At 47.3% G+C, this 25,917-nt stretch overlaps 1 protein-coding gene and 1 long non-coding RNA gene across 8 annotated transcripts in view; one reads left to right on the top strand and one right to left on the bottom strand.

Annotated features, from left to right (window-relative positions):
* Positions 1-18,472, bottom strand: part of SETBP1 (SET binding protein 1) — a 359,759-nt gene extending 341,287 nt beyond the window's left edge. For 5 of the 6 annotated variants that reach the window (XM_077900618.1, XM_077900627.1, XM_077900626.1 and 2 more), the window contains exon 1: positions 18,313-18,472. The gene's annotated coding sequence lies outside the window, so the exon portion shown is untranslated. Of the gene's footprint in view, positions 1-17,594; positions 17,745-18,312 lie in introns of those variants that run through there. The other variant, XM_077900620.1, reaches the window with a different exon arrangement.
* Positions 18,473-19,520: 1,048 nt separating this feature from the next.
* On the top strand, positions 19,521-25,313 carry LOC144315695 (uncharacterized). 2 transcript variants are annotated; one of them, XR_013381495.1, is made up of 4 exons: positions 19,521-19,824; positions 24,222-24,514; positions 24,679-24,772; positions 25,112-25,313. It is a non-coding gene; the product is annotated as an uncharacterized LOC144315695 (long non-coding RNA). The 2 variants fall into 2 exon arrangements; XR_013381494.1 differs by having other exon boundaries at positions 24,981-25,313.
* The last annotated feature ends 604 nt before the right edge of the window (positions 25,314-25,917 follow it).

The following is a 25,917-nucleotide window of genomic DNA, read 5'->3' as shown; positions in this document are numbered from 1 at the left end:
ATTGGCAGTGAGGGAAAACACACACATACACACACATAGCCCTTCATTGAATTGTTAATTTTTATGGCTTTGGGTCCAAGAATAAAGATAAGAGAAGCCAGTTCTCCAGTCCAATAACAAGCTAGAAGTTTCTTATACTGAAGCCACAGCTAGCTGAGTCACCATCAACCATGACAAAAGAGAAGTCTGAAGTGTTGAGGCAGGTCTGTGGGAACTGCACAGGGCTGGCTTCTTGCACGACTTCCCTCTCACACGTGAAGAACAGTTTGCAAAGCTGAACACAACCCCTGGAGCTGCCAGGGTGAAGCCCTCCATCGTCTTGGTGGAAGGACACTTAACTAACCTCCTGACCATTCTTTCCTTATCATCTTTTTGTGGGAGATTATTTCAATTACAGAAAATTATCTTTATTTCTTAAAACAAATGCAAAGCTTAGATGCAGATTTGAAAGAGGAAGACATAAAGAATTCAGTGGAAAATCACTTCTGATGCTGTGATTAATGCAAAACAATCGCTAAAAATGTTTCTGCCCACACAAAAGATATTTAATCATTATCAATTATTTAGATAAAAATATCCATTTGAGACAGTTTTAATTCCCCTTGTGCGAATTCCCCTTCTGGTCCTTAAGCAAAGTGGCATTCTGTCTACATGGCAACAAAAAAGGGAAAAAGAGAGAAAGAGCATTTCACAAGCTTTTAGAAATGTCAGGAATGGCTCTCCCTGTACTCCCCTTCCCCACCCATCCCCAGACTCAGGATCTTTGATTCTGGCTTCCTCCAAGAGGAAACCAGAAACACCAATCAGGTTCTCTTCTTCTTTTTTTTTTTTTTTCAATCAGGTTCTCTTCAGACCATCATTGGATCAGCTAACCTATTCCTCACCCTTATTCACTGCACGTCCCATTATTCCCAATTTCAAACTCACTATTTTCAAAGCCCCAAAGGAAGCCCGATGCTCATCCTCAAGGGCAAACTGAGAGCCCTAGGGCCACACAAAACTTCAAGACATCATTTCCTTCCACCCTGAGGCTGTAGGTGAGATCATACTCAAGCCTTCTTAAATGGCTCAAAATGCTGAGGTTTCCCCAGCAGAAGACATTACTATAAGCCTTCAGTTTCTGCCTTGGAGCCTAGCAATGTAAGGTATGAGCCAGCAAATGTGCCCGCCAGAAAATGACCAACAACAACTGCAAAGACACATTCAGAACAGCCAGAAATGAAGCCTGGAGACCGGACACGTATTTTCTCCCTCTGGAATCCGTACATTTTCAGCTGACATCCTGTGAGGAAGCTAGCCAGCAAGGCTGCCAGGGCTCCAACATGAACCTGCTCCCCAGAGAAGCCCAGGCGCACACTCGGCTCCTGGAAACTGCTCGGCCCTACAGAAAGACACATTTACAACTGCTTCCTCTTAGGGGAAAACCCAATGAACGCAGCATTTCTAGAAGAGAAGAGGCTGTCGGAGTGAGAGTGAGAGCATCTTCACTGAATCTGTCTCATAATGACTGAACAGCCACCTGTGCCCCAGGCTACAAAAGGGGCACACTTAGGAGGGCAGATAGACCAGACAACACTTGGAGGTTTTTTTTTTTTTACATAGAAGATTATTTGTCTCATCTAGACTGATCTGCCAAACTCCCCAAAACTTTATATAACTTTTAAAAAGTCGTATTCAAGTCAACATTCATTTTGGCATTGAGTGCCACACTAGCTGGGGGAGGAGACATCCAAATGCCTTAGAACGTGTTCCTGTTTGTCAAGCAGCAATTGTCCAATGGACCCTTCTCAGCTTGTACCCCAAATCCACCCAAACTGCAAGCCATGTTTTTTGTGTGGTGGTAGTGTCCAGCAGTTTACTTCCTCTGGCAGGAACCTTCAAGGTTACATTTTAATTCCCTGCTACATACCTACGAAGTTATCCTTGTGTTGGGGGAAAAACTGAGGCAAGTTCTCCACTAAAAGTTCCTAAACTAAATCCGTTTGGGACTTTGAAGGTCTATGGCAGGTCCTGCGATGACATAAAATAAGGTGAAATCTAACTTTAGAGGAATGGCCAGCAGTGTGAAATGGGTGTCTTATGAAGACAGTGTCTTCCATTAAAAAGAAGATTCCCTTCAGAGTTCCTTATATTTGATGATGTAAATCATTAAGTAATTGACGTAGGAGACTACACAACATAAACCTCAAGTTGTAAGAAGTCTATAAAAAATGAAAACCCAACGGATTGTCAAGACCCTAGGGGGGGCAATGGAAATACAATCTTCATCCTCAGGGAGCTTATACTTTTGAAAAAAGATTTAGAAAATAACCAAAACAGAGCAGATATATACACGTCCTCTAGTAGAGGAGAGAAACGAAGGAGAGAGAAAATATTTCCCACTCGGGCAAGGTGGACTTAAAAAGATGGGAAAGTACCAAGGACAGCTTCAAGGAGAGCACAGAATGCTGCTCTGACCTTCAGGGGCTTTGACAGAGAGAGTGGGAAGAAGGAGGAGAAAAGGGACCGCATGAGGCCTGGGGCAGGAGCTTGCAGGGTCATGCTCAGGAAGACAATGCTGATGTTCAGCCAGGAGGTGCAATAGGAGATGCGGCCTGGTGAGAGGTAAAGCCAGAGACAAAAGGTGACAGCCAGATCACGAACACCCTTGCAGGAGATGCTAATGAGCTGGATTTTATCGTACAGGTAATGGGAAGCCATTTAAGGGATGTCAAGTAGGAGAGGGGCACTACCAAAGCTGTGCTGCAGGAAGATAATCCCAGCATGTAGTGTAAGGGATGAATTAATGGAACCTGATATTAGAGGCAGGAGAACCATGAGGACGCTCAGCTGAAATTCAGCTCTCGTTGCATGAGGACCTGAACCAGGGCGGGCTGAGTATGACATGATAAATACCAGAGATCAAACAGTAATGCAGTTTCGTATCAGCCCTGTGCTCAGGAACAACCTCACTTCCAGAGTCTGCGCCCTGGTCTCATGTTAAGAATCCAGTCTTAGGGCTCATCAGCCACCAACTCTCATTCCCTGTTCAAGTCAAACCTATCTCCACAGTGGAATTACACACACGGAAATTGTTTCCAATTCTACGTTTACAGAATCTTTTCTTATATCCCCCGCCACCAACCCATGCAATGACCAGCATACGGCTGGCCCCCTCCAAATGTTTGTTGCATGAAGGAATGAACAAACAAACAAACAAACAGATCCCAAGCCTTCCCATATTTCAAGGTTGTGCCCAAGCCCAACCTTGGAGTTGTGTGCACAGCAATATTTTATAAACTCTGGACTGCAGCATCCATGCCCTGGCCTGCCTGACACTGCACCCGGCTGTATAGCCTGCCCCTAAGTACTAGTCTTGCATCGTCTTCTTGCTGTTTCGAGTACACATAGCTTATTTTCCTTACTCGATTGCAGGTCAGTCGCGGGCCGAGCCCGACTGTGGCTATACAGCTCTTACATTTGCTTCAGCACACAGCGCAGGATTGGGCCCTTGAAGGACTTCAAGTTTGTTTCTGAATGGAAATGAATCCGCCCCGACAGCTATTCCAAGTCCTGCGGTTCCAACTACTACACCTGCAGCGCAGCCCATCCGAGTGCCCCTCTGCAAGATTCCTGGCCTAGGCTGAGGATTTTGTGATCCAGCCCCCCACGTCCACATGCACCCCTCACCTTAAAAAAACCAAAAGCAGCTTTCAAAAGTGAAGAGCAAAGAAACCTAACCTGTCTGTTTACTTCACCAGCACACAAAGCTGTTGTTCTCCTTTGGTCTTCTCCGGGCACGTACTTGCCACCCCCAAACTCACAGTTCACTTTTTTGGTGAGTCTGGGAGACAAGTGAGAGCTCTCCTGAGGGGCCACCCCTGCCAACATGTGAGCGTGAGCACACGCACCCACCCACACGCTCAACAGAGGAGGGAAGCCAAAGCAAGGTGAAAACCTTTTGCCTTGTCACATTCCAGAAGTCAGTGACTCCTCCGGAGGGGGCGGAGGGGCGGGTGCACAATGGACACTCTGTACTTGGCTCAGGCTCCTGGTCCAACTCCAGTTAACCCTTTCGTGGCTGCCTGTAGGACCTGGGGGCGGGGGCTAGGAGTAATATAACTTGCTGAGGAAATAACTGCTCAGCAGGCCCCATGGAAATGGGGGCAAGAAGCAGGGTGGTGAGGTTGGCAAGGAACCCTAGATGAGGAGTCCCAGAACTTGCCCTCTCCTCCTGCCTCTGCCATTCATGGTGACTGTCACACAGGCCACCGGGAGTCCCTTGCTCCATACTTACCTCAGCAATGAATGGAGCAAGGACTCTTCCAGACTCAAGACTCTAATTTTACACTAAAAAAGCCACGGACCTGTGGGGACACTCCAGATTAGACAGTGTGGACCTTTGGGATGATTTCTCCAAGGGACCAGGGGGAACCAGCTTGGCAAGATGTGTCTCATAACCTAAATGAGTCCCAAGGAATACATCCTCTGTACCCTCCAAATCTGCAAGATGGAAGAATTTTTCCTAATCCCGAAGTCTCAGGGAATTCTTACTAATCCCAGAGTTTGGCGGTGGAAGTGCAATTTCTTGAGCCCCACCTACTGAATCAGAGCTCCAGGAGTGGGGTCCAGCCTTCTGGCTTTCCCCAAAGCCCTCCAGATAATTCTGATAGGCTTAGGCTTTGCCTAATGTATGCGCCTACCCCTACCTCCTGCCTTGACCAGTGAGAACTACTAGTCTGTGTTTAAAGATATTCCTCCCTGACAGCAGTGTTCTGAGTCGCTGAAGAACACACGTAGGTGGCACTTGATTCATGCCTGCAATTCCAATGCCTAGCAGAGTGTCATAAGCACTCTCTCAGCCTCTATGTCTCATCAATAAGATGGAACAAATGTCTTCCGGACCTACCTTATTAGGTTACAGTTTTTATCTTTTTTTAATAAAATTTTTTTAAAAACAATAAAAAAGATAAAAAATATAGTTTTTACAAAAGTAAAAATACATGCACCCCATACAGTCTTAAAAGCAAACAATCACAAATATAGGAAGAATCCTCTGCCTCATTCCTGACCTTCCCCAATGCCCCAGAACTCTTTCCCTGCAGGCCCACCTCGGTTCTGTGCTCTGCAAATCCCCATGAGGCACTTCTTCCACCTTTACCTGTAAAAGCATAATCCTCAGTTCTGGACTTTTCCCCCTCAAAATTCTGAAGACTGTATTCTAACATTTGAAGTAACAGAAGTGAAAATGGAGGCCAGCCTGGTTTGTTTCCTTTGTAGGCAACTTGTTTTATGCTCTTAGAGTCAAAGATTATCCTTCCATTATGTTAGAGTTTTATTAATGACAAAATGAGTGTAGTGTAGGTGTCTTTCCTTCTATTTTTTCCATAACACACTGAACCTTTTGGATAGACAGAGGCAGGTTCTTTCTCATTTGGGAATATCCCCTTCAATCATTCCTTTAGATATTTTTTCTATTCAATGGTTCAGGCTTCTTTTTCAGTTTTTCCCTATAATCTTCACTTGAGAGCTCCCATCTCTGTCCTCCATTGCCCTCATTTTTTCTCTCGCTGTTTTTATTTTTTGATTTCACATTGTGGGAGAGCAAACCCTAAACTACCTTCCATAGTAGCAACTTAATTTTATTTTCCATAGATGTCTCACTCTGCTCTTCCACAGCTTATCTCTAGGCCCTCTTTTTCTATAGGATTCATCATCCTCCTTCCAGCTAACTGATGCCTTCTCCTCTGAGCCCCCTCTCTTCCCTGTTCCTTTGCTAGCCCACAGGGGTCAAGCTTCTTCACATTGCCAACAGCTTCCTAAAATTCTTATTTTGCAGGTGCAGTAACTAACTTTCATGATACTGTTCCTTTTACCTTACTTGGGTGTTTTTCCCTCCAAAGCCTCATGTTGGTTCTCTTTGCTCATGCTTCTCTGAGGAGAGTGTTGTACCAAGTTGTCATGACCTACACAGAAAGTGCGGGGCAGCTTTTGACTCTCCGTTCTGTCCACCTGGAAGGCAGTCAAACCCTCACCTCAGGCCACTGTGGTTATCAGTGATCCCATCATCTCAGATTCTCTGTGAACAGTAAGATCCCAACATCTCAGATTCTCTGTGCTACAGCCAGCCTCTAGGGGCTCCTGGGAGCCCATCCACTGTCTCTCTCTTCCCAGCTCCACAGGCAATGGGGTCAGGCTGGTAGCTTGAAAATCAGCTATGGTAGGAGTGTTTACACCACTGGAATCAGCAAACTCCACAGATCACAGCTTAAACACAAATCTGGAGAACGGAGTATAAGCATTTACTAGAACACCACTGACAGCAGACACCTACCTGCTACTGTTTTGCTAGACTCTGAGGACTTCTTCTGCCAGATTCTTTGAAACTCTAAAGAGCGGAAATCCCCACTATGCACCGTGACACGTGCTCTTTGTGTGTCCCTCAGAGCAGACTCGAGGAGCCATCTCTGCCCAGAATTCAATGCCCTGCTTCCACTCCTCCCAAATCTCCCTCCTTCCCTCTTTTCCACTTGTTTCCTGAAAGCTACAGGCTTTGAAACTATGGAGAATGATGGTAGGGAGGAGACCATCTTCGGTTGTCTTCTTAAAGTTGCCCATACAGGAGACTGGATGACTGCCGATTTTTCTAATTGACAGAAATTAGGAGGTTCTGACCTTAGAAGGCAAATGGTGTAAAAGGATGGAGTGTAATCCTACCTAACTACGGATAGGGAAGCTAATGTATTTCAACCTAGGCTCACTGGCCTAACATTATAAGAATCCCTTCTCATATTCTTTTAAGAGATTGACAGTCTGACTTTAGTTTTGGGGGTGAAGGAATGTTCATATTTATGTCAGCTAAGGTATTTACATGGGGAGTCAGAGGAGGCCTTTCCCATTTGAGAGACTTAGCATTAGCCTGGGAACCTCCTTCTGCCTCCCTGAGTTAAGATCTTCATTACTCAGGCCCCAGTCAAACGGCACTTCCCTGAGCTTCACAACCAGATCAGGACTCCCTACATTGTGCCTTTAAAGCATTGAGCTTTTCTTCACTGGAATTTATTATATTTTATAAACATGTGTGCCACTGTTGGTTGCAGCTCTGCACCCTGTCTCCTCCCACACTAGACCATAAACCCCTGAGGGTAAAAGCTATGTCTGTTCGGCTCATCATGGAATCCCCAGAGCCTGGCACAGCCCCTGATCCATGGGGCGACACTCCAAATTATTCGCTGAGTAAATGTTGAATGAGAGACTGTGTCAGCGGCCACCAAAAGCCATTTGATTCAGGTGCCTGTGACTAGAGTGATGTGTCCCTGAAATCCTTCCTGCCACACAAACACCTAGAGTAAATGCTCCACAAACACTGATAAATTGATCAAGTGACAACCCTTCCCTGGCTCTGCACCGAGCTCTCCCTACAAACACACCATTGGTCCACAGCAAAGAATGAAAGTCAGACTCAGTGGCTTTTTTATACCATGTACCTGGATGGTACCTTCCTGATCATGATCACTGCCTCCAAGTAGCGTTCCCTGAGTGCTGCGCTCACCACATTCTCCAATGGTGTCTGCTGAGCAGTGGCTCCCTGACACCCCCTGATTTGCGTGGCTTCATGGGATTCCCTACCAATTCCTCCTGCTGTCCTTCCTCCTTTCTCTACATTGTCACCTCTAAGTCATCCTTCAGGATTTGGGTCAAGTTTCACATCCTTCATAAAGACCAGCTAAACCTTCCTCTTCCATTCCTTTTCCCTTATGTACACACACACACACACACACACACACACTCACTCACAGATGGTCTTGCTCTCACTCCCCTGGGCGTTCTGTTATCAAAGCATTCGGCAAACTGTATTATAATATTCTCTGTACTTATTTCTCCCTCCCTTCAGACCAGGAACCCCACAAGGGTAGGGGCTGGGCTTTGCACAGATCTCCCACACAGTTCAGAGTGCAAGGAGCACACACAGTAAGGATCCGACAGCGAGAGTCAAGCCATGTTTCCCCTTGAAAAGAAGAATGGAAGTAGCACCGATCTGATGTCATATGTTTAGTTTACTTAGCCTCTCTTTCCCACTTAGTAACCGTTCCTAGAAAATATGTTTACACTGCTCAAGTCTCATTTGGAAATTGGGTTATAATCCTACCTCAAGGGTTGTTTTGAGAAGTAATTGAAGATTAAATAAGATATTTATGAAAGAACATGCTGGGATCACCTTGGTGGACGCTCAAATTTTTTGGTAAATTTGATTTCCTCCTATGGTCTGTGTCATCTAAGCTAGTATTTGGCTAATTGCTGCCTCTCTTCACAGATCCCAAGGAAAGCCTGAGGGACAGGGGTTGGAGGCCAACCTCCCCAATCTCCCTATACAATGGGAAGCACATACAAATAGTTTAATTTGCACCTGCTAACCTGAGTGTTTGATGTTGTTTGAGTGTTGCTTTCTTCTTCTTCCCAGTTTGTCTTATAGAGGAAAATGACTGACTTCAGTCACAAATTACAGGCTCAATTCCCTGTTCTGCCAACTGGAGCCAGTGGCCTTGGGCACGTTCCTTTTTCTCCCTGGGACTCCCCAGCCTTATTTGTAGAACAAAGGGGTGCAATAAGGTAAACTCTGTGCCCTCCCTCCACCTCTGACATGCTCAGGTGCTAAGCCTCAAATCCTCAAAGGCTGGGCTGGTACTTTCCACCTCCTTCTAGATCCTGCTGGGTCTGCGGCTCGGTCTGCCTGAGCCTAATGCAAAACTAAGGATCGGTCCCTGTGTTCAGGGATCTCCAGGGTAGGGAGAGAAGCAGAATCAAACTGTGAGGCCTAAAGCCGCACATTATGCATTAACCAATATGTCTAGCTCTAGCTTCAAAAACAGTGCCTCCCCTGGGAACCAATAACACAACAGCATGAGACTGGGGGTCCCTGGGGAGACATCTCTAAAGCTCTGCTGGGCCAACCCCCAAGTTCGTAGGGCAAGCTCTACCTCTGGCATATCACCTGTTGCCTATGTTTCTCCATGGAGTCAAGGAAAGTACGCACTTACAGCAAGTGAGGGGAGTAAATACAACCAAGGATCTCAACAGGCATTAGGAGTTTAATCGAAGCAGCATCCCTGCTCTACAGGCCTGTCCTCATTTTAAATAATAGCCAAGAGAGTAATAATTTGCTCAAGGGCCTACACTATTTCTACTAGATCCACAATCAAATTCAGGGTCTATGTGATTCCCAAGCTTGTACTCTAACTTTTACATGATAACGTCTCTAAAACACAAAGTGATGCTACCTTTTAATCAAGCACCCCTGGCAACTTCTACAGATGTGAGCTCCAAGACCAGTCTGCCACCCGACTTGCCATATCACTTCTAACCCTGGGCATCAGTTCTCTCACCTGCCCTCCTTGTCTTTTCACAGAACTGTGCAAGGACTACAGTAAATAACATATGCAGAATAGCACCCAGGCAGCTGAAAAATGGTAGACCTGTAAGAAGTAACTATGATCATAATAGTTCCTGTCCAAGCAGAATAGAGAGAACCACCTGGCAAAGAAAATGATCCTAAGTTTTTATACACATCTAGTATATAATGGGTGCTTTAAGTTTTTTATTTGATTTAACCCTGAGATGTGTCCATTTTAAAGATAAGAAAACTGAAGTTGACAATTTAAATCACTGAGATAGTGCTCTTTGACTCCAAATGTCATTTACTTTCCACTGACTCATAATGCCACCAGTCTTCAAATACCCAGTTAGTGGTCACTTAACCTCTGGTCCTCCACCATGCCATTTGTAAATTGGGGATTAAAGTGATAGACTTAGCTAAAGGCAAAGGGTATAAACTAAACAATCCAACAAACAATAAATTACAAAGTCTTTCTCTCAAGGGCCTTGGATTTTGACCCCACTACCTGTTCACTCCTAATTCAAGTTTCTCAACTTCTCAACCTTCTGATTATTCCACAATTGCTTTTCTCACTATCATTTGAATATAAAGTATAATCTGATACCTACATGTTTATGCGTCTGCCACAGAGGGGATGCAAGGCCTACCAGAGCTAAACAAATTTTAGCCCCCTTTCCCTTCCTTAATGATAGTTCTCCTTGGACAATCTTGCACTGCCATTTAAATATTGCACTGTTATGACAACTTGTATGTCTTTTTCCAATTATACATTAAACTCCTGTTGATAAATATCAACAGTATCAGAGCATTTTTGTTCCCCAGAGTGGCTGATCCCATTCTGAATGCTTTGATATAGTTTATTTTTTATTCTAAAGATGCCTCTTTTGAACCCCAGACTGAAGAGTTGGTGGCTGACAAGACCAGTGGTGGATGGGACAGTCAGCTGTCAGGGTTCTCTCTTGTGTGGTATCTATGAATGTTCTCTGACTGACATGTCCTTCTCCTCCTCACATCTATTCCTCTTGCGTTCTGAAAACTGGTCACGGCTCCCATCTCAACATGCAGCCTTGGCCTTTTTCTCACAGGATCCCATTTCATCTGTCTTGCCACCTGACATTCCATAAAACCCTGGTCTCTGGGAAGTAGTCTTCTTTCTGCTTCTACATTCCCATGTTGAGTATCTTCTGCTGCTCTGAACCTACGCAAGAATGTCCCATTGTTCAGGACTCAGTCCCTGTCCCACCTACTCCCCCAAGATTCTGGCCTTCTCTGTGCTCCCACCACACTTCAGTTAGCCCTAGGTGACCATCCTCTGCTATTCCTCCACTGGTTCTCATGAGTTCTTACGAAGTCTCCCAGCAGACTGAGGGCAGATACAATTCTCCATTCCTCTCCATTCCCTTGGTAGCTTGCAGAACTTCCTCTTCTTCAATATTCAATCAGCATGCTCCTCGGTGAGTAAGAATTTCTGCTGAACTTTCACAGGGCCTCAGATCAAAGCCCAACCACTCCAACCCAAATCACAGAGGCTTCTGGCTTTGGACAAACTAGGCATCATCACTCCCTTTGACCTCAGAATGCACAAAAACCAGCTCACTGAGGACCCCACGAGTACAGGCATGGCTTCAGCCTTCATGTCCAACAGAATCACACAAAACAGTAACACCCAGACCCTCAGATCCAGGAAATCCAAGGAGCAGCCACAGCAGGGATTCCAGAAGCCTGCTTGGCACAGGAGGCAATAGTAAAGCCCAGACAAGGAATATACTTTAGATTTTCTAAGCTGTCTACACTATCTCCCTTGTCTCAGTGGAGCTATCTCACCAAAAGGGGCTAGCATTCAAAATAGATATAGAGAATCCATCCTTTTTTTCCTTCCACACTATTTTCTGTTGTATTCTTTAGGGTATTTCTTCACCCTAACTCACCATCTATCTCCTCCTCTCCCCATCCCGCCCTCCAAATCTGGCTCTCTGGTTCTAACTGGGGAGCTTCCTCTGACCCTATTTCCCTTTCTAGAACTTGTCCATTGTGGCAAGCACTCCACAAAGTGCACAACATCTCAGTGGGATTGGTTAGGTTGGTTGTTGGGATGCCATTAAATGGGTCTGAGGAGCTCTGAGCTTTGGGGGGGGGGGTGGTGAGGAAAGCTTCAAAATTCCTGGGACCCTTTTAGCTATACAATCACAGATTTTCAGAATGGTCCCCTCTTTCCACAGCGATCAGACTCTCTCAGTTCAAGACACTTCAGCCTAGGGAGTAGAAAGCCTAATGGGTGGCCATCATAGCCTAACGGGTGGCCAGCCCAGCCTGCAGCCTGCCTCTCAGGAGCCTTACCCCTGACCTGTCCCCTCCAAGAGCATTTCTCTGCTCCAGCTTCCTTTCCATCACGGCCAGGCTTGCTCAGTCATCGAGGAGCTGGGAAGCACTTGGACTAAAGTAACAAAGAAGATTGCGTGGTTAAGTGCCAAAATGAGTGTGGTGGACAAAAAATGCAACTGGAATTTTCAGAGAAAGTCAAGAGCTGGGTGCACTAGTGTGGCGATGGGGCTCTAGTAGGCACTTCATAAATAGTTGCTGATTGAATGAATGAGTGAATCGGTGACTGTTAGGACGTACATGTGGTAAAACATCATTACCTCTTAGGCTTGGAGGGAGACAGAGTGGGTGATTGCCCCTGAAAGATAGCCAAAAGTATAAAAAGCCATTAACATAAGTGGTTCTTATTCACTCAGTTTAAGAGGCGCGTGCACTGTGTTGCTTCACAGTACAGAGCTCTGGTACACCTTAAACAACATTTACTTTAATATTCTACCTCTGCATAAATTCTGTGATTCATTCATGCAACAGAAATCACTCCTAAGGAGGGGCACGGCTTTGTGGGGCCAACCTGGCCCCTTTCTTTAAGGACTCACAGCCTTGGGCGGTAGTGACAACAAACAGCAAAGCAGCATGAGCCGGTTGCCAGGCAAGTGCTTTAGACCTGAAGTGCTCTGGAGACCAGGGTGCAGAGCTGAGAGCTGGTCTGATGTCCTAAGAGGTAAAGGCTCTGGCTAAAAGGGACCAATTGGGGCACTTTCCAGAGAGAAGGTCCAGGTGCAGAGGTGGATACGCGTACAGAGGGCCCAGGGGGCAGCGAGGAAACCAGTCTGATGGGAGCAGAGGCCAGCAAGTGTTGTGTAAAATGAGGTTCACTGGAGAACACTGCCAGGTGCATGGTGTAGGCTGCTGGACAGGGCGAGCCAGGAATCATGGGAAAGAGAAAGAGGAGCAATCCAGAGGAGGCAGAGAGAAAACGGACTGTGAAGAACTTTCCTGATTCTAGACAACATACTAGGTTTGCTGGGACAGAAGCAATTCTGCTAGGAGTTCTTTTCTTAAGGGAGGCTAAACATTCTGCTCAGCCACTGGGGCTCCCTAAGGAGAACCTCCCTCTCACTTTCTCTCCCCCTTGCCCTGAGTCTCTGTGCATTTCCATGCCTTTCCTTTCCTTCTTTCCTAGCAAAGAGCATTTCCTGAGCCCCAATACATCTGTGAATCCAAACTGGATATTCTCTGAGACTTTGAGTCTTAGATACACATGGCATATACAGGGCATCTTATAATTCAACTGATTTCAAACAGATACATACACGTTTTTCTTATGAGTCAACTCAGGAGCAGAAAACAAGTATTCCCTGACTGTCTTGGAACACAAAGGCCCCTGTAGGCATTTCTGGTCACACCAGAGGGTTATTAATCTCCAGGCTATGGCGACAATAATCCTAGGCACCAGTTTCCAAGAGGCAGCATGGAAATCCTCTCAGAGTTCAATTACAGAAATTAGCTGGTATTATTTAATCCTCCCAACCCCTGTGAAGTAGGCAGGGTAAGCATCTTTATCCCTATTTTCCTGATTAGGTTACTGAGGCTCAAAGAGGTTAAACAACCTGCCAGGGGTCATTAAGCTGGGAGGTGGTGAAGACAGGATCCAAAGCAGATCTTGTCACTTCAGGTGTGATGCTGTTCACACTCCCACACAGCCTTCTGGTCCCAGGTGAGCCAGCACCTTGTGTCACTTGAGCAAGTCAGCCTGTCAGTTTCATCTTCTGAATGGGGAGACACTTCTTATCCCGCCTCCAGCCTGAGGAGCATCAAGGAGGCCAATCTGATATGAAGATATCTTGAAAAGAACAAAGAGCCATGCATATGAAAGGGAGTACTTTCAATGGGGTAAGTTGGGTCAGGGAAACATTTTTCCAAGTTCAAAGTTCTGAAATTCTTATCTGCTCACCATTCATCCTTATCCCTCCCCAGCACTTGGAAAGGTGGAAGCCTCAGCCTGCCTGGGGTCAGCTCAGCTGGCTTTGCCTACAGGGATTTCGCAAGGCTCTGCTGATCACAATCCATCATCAGGACTGCCTGCTTCCTCAAAAGGTGTCCTGTGGATTTCAGGGCTGCTCTTGCTCTCCATCTGACCCTGGTATCATCTGCTCTGAACTGGACAGGAGGTCAACTGTGAGTTTCTAAGCCAAAGACCACTTAAAACAAAAAATTCCCTCAATCCTGGAGGGCACTCCCTAAGGATATAAGAAAACCAATTCTGAAAGGGACTCTGCTCTGACGGTTTCAGAAACTTTGAAAGACCTTTGAAAATTCCCGATGAGATCTCTAAGGCCCCAGTAACTTGCGTGCAATCCTTTGAGGTCACCCGTTCCCCCCAAACTTCACATTGCCCCAACTTGGAATGTCTAAGTGGACACGAGACTCTAGTCAAAGACTGTGAAAATGGAAATAAAAATCCAAAGTGAAACAAGACTGTAGGGTGGTATTCATGAGGCAGTACACTCTGAGGACACATTGGTGTTTATCTGCATTTATCAGGTGCTAGGGTTCCCAAAGTGTCTGCAATTTGATGAAGAGTTTGTGAAATACCAGGGCATCTGAAATAGGTCTGAAAGAAACTCAGACCTATGACAATATGTAGGATGGTGGTGTTCTTCACCTAATCCTGACTTAAACCATTTTAAGAAGCTCCCCAGGTTTCAAAACAGACCACAGAATGGGAGTGGACTTGGATGGCTTTGTCCTCTTCATCACAGGAACCCAAGGAACAAGCGCAGTGATGTGTGGCAAGGACTCTACGAGTCTTCCTCTTCTGCCCTGCTCCCCAACAAGAGCAGTCCTCTCCCCCCAAGACCTCTCCCACATAGAGGGGTCCCTGAGTAAACTCAATAACACCATCTCATTTTGTTAAGGCACTGCAACTCCTGACAATGCCTATGTGTTAATAATGATTTACCCCATTCTTCTGGCAGGAGCAGAACTGAAGCAACTTGAAATGCCATCAGCAAAAAATTATTTATTTCCCATTCCTGAGCAGCAGAGAAAACAAGGTTTCATTGGCTGGGTCTGCCTTCAATAGCTTTCTGGTTTCAATTAAAACTTCAAGTCTCCAAGGGAAAAACTGGCATTCTGGGAGGCTGAGGCCCAGCCAAGTTTCTGTTGTCTCTGCAAGAATCCAGAAAGGACGTCCCATCCAGCCACTCTCATCTACCTCCTTTTGCATATATTATGGAGAAGCTCTGGAGCAGAGTTTGAAGTACAACTCAAAATAATGACTGGCTTGAAAGAACTCTCCTAGAGGTACATTTTTGTGCCAGAGAAGTATCGATTCAGCCCCTAATGGAATTGAAAGTCAAGATAACAGCAGAAACGGAATCAGGAATCCAGGGCAAATGTCTACCTATTTATTTCTTCTTCAGCAAACTCCTGCCTCCTGCCTCTCCCCACCTACCGTTTTCCACGGAATTCTACAAATATTCCAAAGCACTGTTTTCTCTTTCTGGCAGCCCTCCTTCAGGTCAGGTGATTTACAAAGCAACTTGCTGTAAATAGCATGAGTGCAGGAGCAGAAGCCCTCCTGGCATCAAAGAGGCTCCCCGGTTCACTCAGGGATACCCCTAGGATTCCCCAGCGTGAAGTCCAAAACTGGGCCTGCCAGCGGCGCCTTCCTATGTAACGTTATGATGTTAACATACAAAAGATCAGATTACACTCCTTGACTTGCCTAGCCCATTTATGAACATATAAGGCAGTTGATATTTTCTCCCAAGCCAGAAGTGGCCCCTTCCTACCGCACCGCTGCCTCTCAGCCACTCCCCCTAATGTTCACTACACGCTGTCCCCTCCCCCACCTCTAGTTTGTTTATTCCAGTGACACGTCTATTTGCCCTGCTCCGGGAGACAAGTCCAGTTTCCCTCCTCTGGCTCCCGACTGCATTCCCTCACCACCTCCTCCCCCAGCCCAGCTCAGGTTACTGAGAGTGGCGAGCAGCGCCCACAGCCCAGCTTTTGCACCAATCCAACTTCCCAAGACTAGCGATTTTTTCTCTTACTGGGGGAGGGGGCATAAGGGGCAAAGGCGCATTTTCGGAGTACCGGAGTACCTGGTCTCCTTCTCTGCTCAGGCTACCTTCCCTGCAGTTTGCAAATACTCTTATGTTGGACCATACCCTTCCGACCTGCCCTAACGCCCTTCTCTGGCAGCACAGCTGCATTAAGGACAGAGGAGAACACAACATCTTCAACTTCGCTCTGAAACCTTGGCCTCCCGTGTTAGGGCTGGAGATCAAGCCTCCCTCTGGGTGTCTCTGGATGGTGGAAGTCACTGAAAGGGGTGGGGGGGGGGGAGTGACCAGGAATTGTAAACTGGCTACATTTTAAAGTGCTACAAACTTTCTCCTCCCTCACACGCCCCTGACCAGTTTGGCCCCGCCTCCCCATCCCAGCCAGACAACATCTAACTGGGGTGAGCAAAGGAAACTCTCCCAGACGGTCCAGGTCTGGCCTCAGTGTTGCAGATGTGGCCTGCAAAGAACACCACCCTTCCTCTCCACGTTCCTCTTCTAGACTCCACTCCTGTCCCCACCTCCCAAGACACATACATACACACACACACACACACACACACAGGATTTGCCAATGGAGATGAGCTTGAATGGGGCTAATGAGATTTACCTGTGTGAAAGGAGGGTAGGAGGTGGGTCCCCCCCCCCCCCCCCCCGCACACACACCGCAAGATAGTTTTAGTGACAGCTACTTTGTGAAACTAGTTTTTTTGTACGAATCGACAGGAAAAGAAGAAAAACAGGATAAAGAGCAGAGGAATGAAAAGGAAGAGAACAAAAAATAATGTAAGAAGAAAACAAGTAGTATTAGATTTCCTTAAAGACCACAGACTCCAGCCAAACTTTAGGGGGTGGGGGGAGGTGTGGATAGTGGAGGGTAGGAGGTGGGGGCTCGGAAGGAAACGTAGCTGTTGTAGAATTCGAGAATAAACCGCCCTTTTGGAAGAGTTTCTGAGGCGATAAAGAGACACACAAATTGGCCTTTTAGCATTAGACGCCAACCATGAGATTATCAGGACAGTTTATTTGAAGCGGAAACAAATCGGAAATCCTTCCCTCAACAGTCCTTTTAGATGGATATACACACCCTTAGAACCCACACAGACACACATAAAGAATAAATTCGGCATGGGGAGGGGGGACAGTAAGAACCCCCTCCCCACACAGCCCCGGTACCTCTAGCCTCATCTTCTACTTCCAATTGCACAACTTTCCGATCTCCAAAGAAAATATTTCCAGTGGGATCCGATTTCAGAATTGTAAGCGCGTGGGTCACGGGAGGGAGGGGTGTTTGCAGCGTGTAGGGGAAGGGGACTGGAAGACAGCATTTAGGCAGTCACTTGTTTTTTTAGAACCAGCATGCTCTACCGATCAGAAATTGCTATTACCCAGCAATGCTTCCATCACAAACAGACAACCAAAACAGCATCACCGTTATCACCATCTTGCTAAAGATCTGCCCGGTCCAGTTTACCTGACTCCGTCTCTGTGGAACTTCGCAGACAGTATTTTAGCCAAAGAGATAATGGTTTGAAAGACAAAAACAATAAATCGATACTGAAGGGCTCCCTTTCCGGAGTGATTTCCCACTGGAAACCACCGAACGGGGAAGCCTGCCGTTAATTCTCAAGCCCAGGGCTCGTCTAGAAACACACACAATGCGTGCTTTGAAAAAAAAAAAAAAAAAAAAGGCAGTCGTCTGCTTTTAAGGGAATTCCTGTCTTTTCAGAGTCCCAAAACCGGAGAGAGCACGAGAGAGAGACTGAGATCCATTGATTAAGATTTTAAGAGGAAGACTAACACAGAGAGCCACAACACAAGCACACACCAACCTTGGCCGGCTGGACCACTTCTTCCCTGTTCTTCTTTCTATTAACGACACGTTAGATTCTGATACATCCCCCCACATACACACACACACCCCATCCAACTAGGATACAATGTAGCTCTCTAGCTCCACTTAACCTGCAAGTTACAAAGAGACCCCCCAAAATAATATCTCTATATATCCTGCCGCCTTCCCACCCCTTTCCCTGCCCCCTCCCCCTCCCGAGTCCACTCCACCGACGCCAAACCCGCCAGCCCCGGCAGCCGGCGGCTGGACCGAGGGAGGGTGCAGAAGGCGGGGGTGTGTGTGTGGGGGGGGGGGGGCCGGGTGGGGGGGGGATCAGATTAGGCGAAACTCAATAAGCTCCCAGCCCTCCCGCCCGACGCTTCCACCATCGCCGCCACCAACGGGCCACTCCGAACGAGCCAGCATCGCTGCCCAGCCGCGGGCGGGCCGGAGTCGCGCCCATCCTCCGCAGCCTGGCGGGGACCGGCATCCCGCCCCCTCGGCCCCCGTCTCCCCCTTCCCGCCCGGTGCAAAGTCAGAGCCCCGGCGAGGCGAGGCGACGTTAACTTTTGCATACGGGGCGCACACGCACACGCACACACACACACACGCACACGCACACACACCGCCCCCGGCCCCGGGCGTGCGGGGGCCCCCGCGGCGCGGCGGGAGGCTGGGCGCCGAGCTCCCGGGCCAAGGTCGCGGCGCGTGCTCACCATGTCCCGGCGGCTGCGGCTCCGCTGGCCCCGGCGCTCGCTCAGATCCCGGCTCCCGTCGCTCGCCCGAGCCCCCGAAGGTGCTGCTGCGGCAACTCCATGGCGATGAGCATCTGTCAAACGGCGAGCCGCGGGCGGGCCGCCCTCGCTCGGGGGGCGCCGGGGCCCCCGGGCGCGCGGAGGCGGCGGCGAGCGGCGGGCGCCCCGGCCGGCCCCGCGCTTCCCGCCCGGCGCGGCCGCCTCCGCCGCGCCACCGGTTTATGGAGAGAGATATCAAGGGGGAAAATGGCGTCTCCGGAGCCCGAGGAGTCCTGGAGTAATCACATTCACACACACACGCCCGCACGCACACACACTCGCACACACTCGCACACAGGCGCGCGGCGAGCCCGGCTAATTTTAGCAGGAGCCAAAAAAAAAATTATATCTATATCTATCTCTCTCTCTCTCTGTCTCTCCGATCAATGCTATTTTTTTTCCCCCTTTTCTTCAAAGGATGGATTGGAGCTTTAAAAAACGTTGCCGGGTCTGGGCTCGCAGGAGGCGGCGCGCGGAGGGCGAGGGCGCTTTTGCTGAGCTGTGCAGTTGGGTCCGCGGCGCCCGGCGGCCCTGCCCGCCCGCCCCGGGTCGCTAGTGCTGCCGCCGCCGCCGCCGCCGCCGCTCCATGGCCGCGCCCGCCCCGCGCCCCCGCCGCGTCCCCTCGCCGCCCGCCCGCCCGCGTCCCCGGCGAGCGCTGGAGTGGGGTCGGGCCCGTGTGCCTGCCTCCCGCGCCCTCTCCCGAGTCCCGGAGTCCTAGTGAAAGGAAGGGGGAGGGCGCGGGCGGGGGAGGGGGAGGATCGCAGCGGCCGCGCGGCGAGCAGAGCGGGGACCGCCACCCCGCGATGCGCCTCGGAGGGGGCGCGGGCGCCGCCGCCGCTCGCGCCGGGGGCCGCGGGCCGGGGACCGGGGGCCGGGGGCCGCTTCCCGGCTGCAGCCGGGGGAGGCGCCGCCGCCGCGCCGGCGGGCGACCGCTCCCTACACCCTCCCTCTCGCGGTGAATTTCGGTGATTTCGATCGATTGCAGGGAGTGCGGTCGTGCTGGGGGAGGAGGAGAACAGTTCGCGGAGGCCGACCGGCCGCCCCTCGCCGCCGCCGCGCCCCGCGCCCCGCGCCCCTCCCGCTCCCCGGCGCCCTCGCGGCCCAGCGGCTCCTGCGCGCCGGAGCCCGACGCGGGGACTGGGCGGCCGCGGGGAGCGCCGCGGGCTGGGCGCGGGTTCCCGGGCTCAACACTGCCACTATCCGACGCAACCGGAGCAGTGTTGGGGGGCGCTGCGCTGCGAGGCGCGAGAGGTGATAGGCTCTGGAAACCGGCTGCGTTTTTGTTTTTTTTTTTTCTTTCTTTCTTTTTCCTTTTCTTCTTCCACCTGGTAATTGCGTTTCGCTTCCAGGGGCTTGTTTTATTTTATTTTACTTTATTTTGTTTATTTTGTTAAGCGACGTACGCGCACTCGGTTGCTTCGGTGCACGTTTCTGGTACGCGCAGAAACTGGACACCTGATTGGGGGCGGGGGGGGGGCGGGGAGGCGGCGGAAAGGCGCGGAGAGATGCAAAGGCACGTTGGCGTGCAGTTCCCTCTTCAGGGTGGTGGGAAGAATGAGGTTTCGTCAGTTCGTACAAAATATGGTGGTGTTTTCATCCTTTTGAATGTTTGCATTTTGGGGTTGCAAAAGGGGAGCTTTTCCCAGCCAACTCACTTGCCACCGAGGAATGGTGCTCCTTAGAGCCATCTATATTATGTAGGACAATATAGAACAGATGGGATTCGGGAAGATTTGCAAATGGTTTTGCTTAAAGACCTCGAGGAAAGTGTACTCAAAACTCAGATTCCGGGAGGACTCTGACTACCCCCTTCTATATGAGAGTCTGGGGACATTTGGACTGAGGAATGATTTGGTAGTGATTGGGGATACCCCCCTATCAACCACCTCGGCCACAGACTACTTGGGTCAGCAGCCGGTTTGAGTTTTGCCACCAAGCATCTTCATTCTTCTTCACTCTGCTCACGGTAATGCTGCAGTGAAGTAGGGCAAGGGAGACTGTCCCCAACTCCCATCCCGGTCCAAGTCCCTGGATGAGGTTCAGTCTGGTTCCGAAAAGATAGTCGACCCCCCACCCCACCCCACCCCACCAAGTGCCCTTGCCATCTCCTTTTTTTTTTTTCAGAGCAATGTTCTGATTGGTCCCACGCTTGTTCTCTGTTGCTCATCACACCGCAAGACCTCTGTTGTGGCAATGTTTCAATAGGTCTTAGGCTCTCCATTACGTTGGAGCATTGTTGTTGATGGGCAAGTAATTCTTAATTAGAAAAAAAAATTCATCGGGGCAAAATGAGCTGCTGACAGAAGTAGAGATCAAGGAACAAAATAGAAAGTCAAAACAACCATTCTCTGTAATCAGATGACATTTGCCCATTTCCTTGTGCACCCAGATTTCTGAAATCCTGTACTCAAGCCCACAGGGGACTAAGACAGCATGTGGGCCAATTCCTACACTTTCCAAATGGAGGAAGTGAGCCCCAGAAATCAGGAGGGTTTGCCCATGAGCGTATATATGCCTTTGGGCATCCTCTGAGCTAGCATTAAAGCTTGTTGCCCAAGTCTCTGCACTTCTGTAACCCAGGCATATTTATAGGGTCTTCCTTCCTGTGTTGTGACCTTTGAAGAGCAGCTCGAAGAAGCAGCACAGGCCTCATTAAACATTTACTATAATAGGTGCTAAGTAAGTCTACAGAATTATAATGCAGTAAAAGTTCGCCTGATGGGTTCTCACCTGGGAGATTACCTAGTCAGACTTCGTCATCTTAAAGCTGAGAAAACAGGGATAGAGATGCAATGGACTATCCAGAGTCACTATGTTAAGACAAAGCCATGAGTAGACTCTATGTCCCTTGACTTCTCATCCAATGTTCCTTCCTTGCATGTTGGTCATCTTTTCAATTCTGAGAGGTGAGAGGAAAGGAAAGAAAAGGGAACCCTCTTGCTTTGTTTCATCTATCTATATATAAAATACATACATACATATATACGTAAGTGTATATGTGCATCTACACATAGTATATATTACATGTATTTTGGATATATTTTAATGTTTAATAGATAATGTATAATAGTAAAGGCTTCCTAAAAACAAAAAACCCATCCTTGAATGATAGGTTTATTGATATAACAGGACCTGTATTCAAATCCTAGCTAAATATCATAGCAATTCTTATCTTCTTTCCTATTCAGCCATTTTTTGGTTATCTGAGAACTGGACCGTAAAACACACAAAAAATCTGAAGCTGGTAAGGAAGTCGGTCTGCAACTTACTATTATGCAATTTTAAGAAATCTTCCCAGGGCCCCAGGATCCTGGAGAACACAATGGGACAATCTGAGCAGCAGATGGGCATGCACACGACACACATCTCTTAGTTCTTTTTTTTTTTTTTAAGATTTTATTCATTTATTCATTGGGCACACACACACAGAGAGAGAGAGAGAGAGAGAGAGAGAGAGACAGGCAGAGGGAGAAGCAGGCTCCATGCAAGGAGTGCGACGTGGGACTCGATCCCTCGATCCCAGGACTCCAGGATCACGCCCTAGGCCAAAGGCAGGGGCCAAACTGCTGAGCCACCCAGGGATCCCCCACATCTGTTAGTTCTACACAGTCTCCAATGATAGCATTTGGAGCATTTGTCAAATAATTATGTAGTATGGACTCTGCAGGACATAATGGTAGCACAACTAGAGATTCCAACTCAGAGTTTACAACCTAGTGGGGAAAATTGGCATGCAAGCTTATAACTTACATTTATGTATGGAGATACCAGAAAGGAGACATTTAGAAAGTTCATGGAACATAGATGCAGAAGTAGTAGGGTGAGATCAGAAATCATATCTTCTTTAAAATTCCTGCACATTTATTTTCTATTTAATGTATAAGTTTCCTTTTCCCCTTTGCCCACATATACTTTTTTTTTTCCTGTAACCTGTTTTTCCAACCAAAGATAAAACTGTTGAGGACTGAACCATGTCTTGCATGGACAATGTCAATAAGTATGGATATGAATAAATGTTTCTCTAATATCACCAAAGAGCTGACTTGCTGTTGCTTTCTGCTGTAGGCATCCAGGTGCCTAGCCTGTAAAATAACCATCATGAAACCCTCCCTCTTTATCGCCCCCCCCCCATCATACATACTGCAAGGATCTGCAAGATACTGCAAGATAATTGTTCCCTATATGACTTGAGAACCAGATAAAGGGCATACATTCAAGTAAGATATGGCTCAAAGTACAAGGGTAGATTTTGTCATTTTCTCCTCTCTGAAGCTAAAGGTAGAAAGAAGAGTCAAACACTCTTCCTTTATAAGAAATTGAGGTCAAGAAGTATAATCACTCAGAGCTAGTCACTTCCACTTTTTGAGTTCATATACAGTATTGAGTCTCACTTTTTTTTTTTTTTTTTTTGGAAAATGAGGTAGTATTTTCTAATGTCATGCTTCTCAACACTTACTGTAAATAAGAATTACCTAGGAGACTAAGAGATGCTTGGGACACATGTTGATTTAACTAGTCTTGATAATAAATGCCCCATGAGCATCTAACATGCAACCAACTTTGAGAATCACTGATACAATAGAAAGGACACCCCCAGAATATGATCTGGTTACTTAGAAAACTCCTAACCTCTTAAGTTAGGCGAGTGAATAGACGGTGCATCTAACCAAAGGAAGTGACAGTCACCATGAACTGTAGAGTGATGGAGCCATATTTGGAGTTTGGGGGCAATTCGGGAAATGTAGAAATGGTGGTTATGTTTGGGGATAAAGTCAGCTATAGAATTTTCTACATATTTGATTCCAGGACATAGGAAAGTCCCAGCAGGACAGTGAGAACATATCAGGAGCAACTAAATTAGGATGTGAAAGCTGTCCTTAAAAGTAAGGAAGGTTCAAGAAAGACAGGAATTAATTTGCTTGACTCTGCTCTGGAGGGTATAACAAGTCCCAATCAATCAACCCATGCAATGGGGAGGCAGATATTAGCTCGAGATCTAATGTAAGACTCTGTGATTGGATCTAAGATGAGAACAAATTGTCTAAAATAGTAATGAATTCCCTGCCATGAGAAGTATTCCAGAAGGTATTGTGTGCCCTTATTTTTCACTTTCCTCTAGCCACCATCTGTGAACTGCTTGAGGTCAAGGGCTTTGCATTATACCTCATACCTTCACTGGATACAGTTGTTCTTGGAGACTGGTGTATGTCAGTAAGGGTTTGTGGAATGTCAAAAACACGTAACAATTGGTATGACATAAGGCTAATTAGTCAGAATGAACACAGACACATGGTCTTATTCATCCAGGTGATATCTCTTTAGTTATTGGATCATGTAGAGGTTCACGCAATAGCGTGAAGGGCACGAGGGGGAGTTTGGAGCAGTGATTATTCAAAAATTCTAATTTTTTCAAGTCATCATGCCTCTCTATGCATGTTGGGTAAACATCAGTCCTATGTCATGAATGAATGAGTGAATCAATCAATCAATCAATCAATCAGTCAAAGCTACAGTGGAGAGACAGAAGCAGTGGATTTGGACTCTAGACCTGCTCTATCACTAACTGGATAGATGAAGCTGAGCACATTATTTCAGTACCCTCTATCTTAGTTTCCTCCTGGGTAAACGGAGAACTGTAGTCTTGTCCTAAGGCATCAATCATCATAAGGCTTACAGGAAATACCAGATATAAAGTTACATTGCAAAGTTAGATAATTCTGTTCAAATACTGGTTTTGATTATTCAATGTGATGTGGATATTTAAATGACTCTCTCCAGATGCAGCCTAATTCACCCCTTCTGAAGTCCACATTGTATCTTTTTCTCCCTAGGAAATGAGAAGTTAATTTCCACTCCTGATTACTCCCACCCCAGCCCCACTTTGGAAAGGGATCTTCTCTCCAGTGGATTCCCTGATGCTACTGCAGTTGCTAAGCAACATGGAGCTAAGCAGAAGCAAAATGTAATTGTCCCAGGAAGGGAATTCCAGGTCTACAAAGGCTGGATTGTAGTTTGGGAAACTGCCTTCCTGGCTGCAAGAAATTCAGTAAAAGAAGCATTCTTGGCATGTGGTTCCTCATGGATGCTCCAAGAGAGTGGTTTTTGATACTTGAAAGGCAACAAGGTGGGGAAGAGTCTTCTTCTGGGTTTTCATTTTCTGGCTCCCTGGCAGTTTTTGTCACTGTGACTTCAGAGTGCCCCAAATCTGCAACAAGATTTTGAATGCCCCCGGTTCCTAACTGAGCCTTAGGAGCCCAGCTCTAAAGAGTTTACATTTATACCACACAGAAGCCAAAAGGAGATCCTGGAGAAATACTACAAGGAGGTGCCGGCTCTTCATTCCCCTCTAAGAATCTACCTACTTGGGCCATACCGGGCAGAGGTAAGCACAGAAAGGTGTTATAGAGACAGCTTGTTTAAATTGAGGGGAACTTATTGAGAGGATACAGGGGAACCTCATGGAAGGCAGATATAGGAAGTATAGCCAGGCCTCTTGGGAACTGGGAAGTTGCCAGGCAGCTCCTCTCTCTCCCTCTCTGGGGTCACAATGACTCTTACCTGTGCTTTTTTTCTCTGTTTCATCCTTACAGGGACAAATTTTCTCTGTAAGATGCTTGGCTTTGCTCCTTCACAACTTTGGCATATGTCTGACTTTGATTTCTTTTATACTCCATGACAAGCCTCAACTGCAACCTTTTTTGTGATTCCATTTTTCTCATAGAAAAATACCTGATCACCTCCCGTGCATCTACGGTGCATTCCTGGTACCTATGACTGAGGCCAAGGGGCTGGCACATGCATGACTCTCCAGCCTTGAGAGTTTCTTCAGGAGGACCACAGGAAATGTGGTTACAATGGGGAATGGGCGGGGCTGGCACTCCAGGTGTGTTTAGAATAAAGAGCTAAAACTCTCAGCAAACGTATATATTTCCAGTACTAAGGTCATCTTGTCACATGGGAAGAACTTGAGCTTTGAAGTTAAGCAGGCTTGGGTGTAACTCATCCTGAGAAAAATCTCTCTGAGCTCCAGCTTCTTCATCTGAAAAACAGACCTACTGATAGTAGCAACTTCACCTCTTTAGGGCACTAGTGAGGAGTAAGGGAGGCTAAATGAGATAATGTATGATGAGCACCTGTATGGTCAAGATTATGCTAGATGCTGAAAGAGTACAGGAGGTACATTGTATATTTGTCAGTAAACTTTCATTTGGAACCTACTATATTTGACCTACACTTAGTACTATGCATACAAAAACTGTTACGAATGTCCTTTACCTTAAGAATTTTCAGGCTAGTAAAAGAGATCCATACGATGTTAGAATCAGGATGATCATTCTCTCTTAATTTCTTAGTGATTGAACCTGAAGAACATTGTGATTTATTCTTAACCTCTTACCCGCGGCCAGCTATAGCTCTTAATAGCAGAAGAGTCCTCTGTACACAGCTTTATCCCGCCTTCATGCATTTGAAATCAATTTTAACAGACAAGATTATATGTGAACCAGTAAATTTGAAATATAAGAGATG

Source organism: Canis aureus, chromosome 6, assembly GCF_053574225.1.
Source record: "Canis aureus isolate CA01 chromosome 6, VMU_Caureus_v.1.0, whole genome shotgun sequence".
In the NCBI taxonomy this organism is placed as follows: Eukaryota; Metazoa; Chordata; class Mammalia; order Carnivora; family Canidae; genus Canis; species Canis aureus.
Note: the sequence above shows the minus strand (reverse complement) of the source record. Positions and strands in the feature narration are given on the sequence as shown.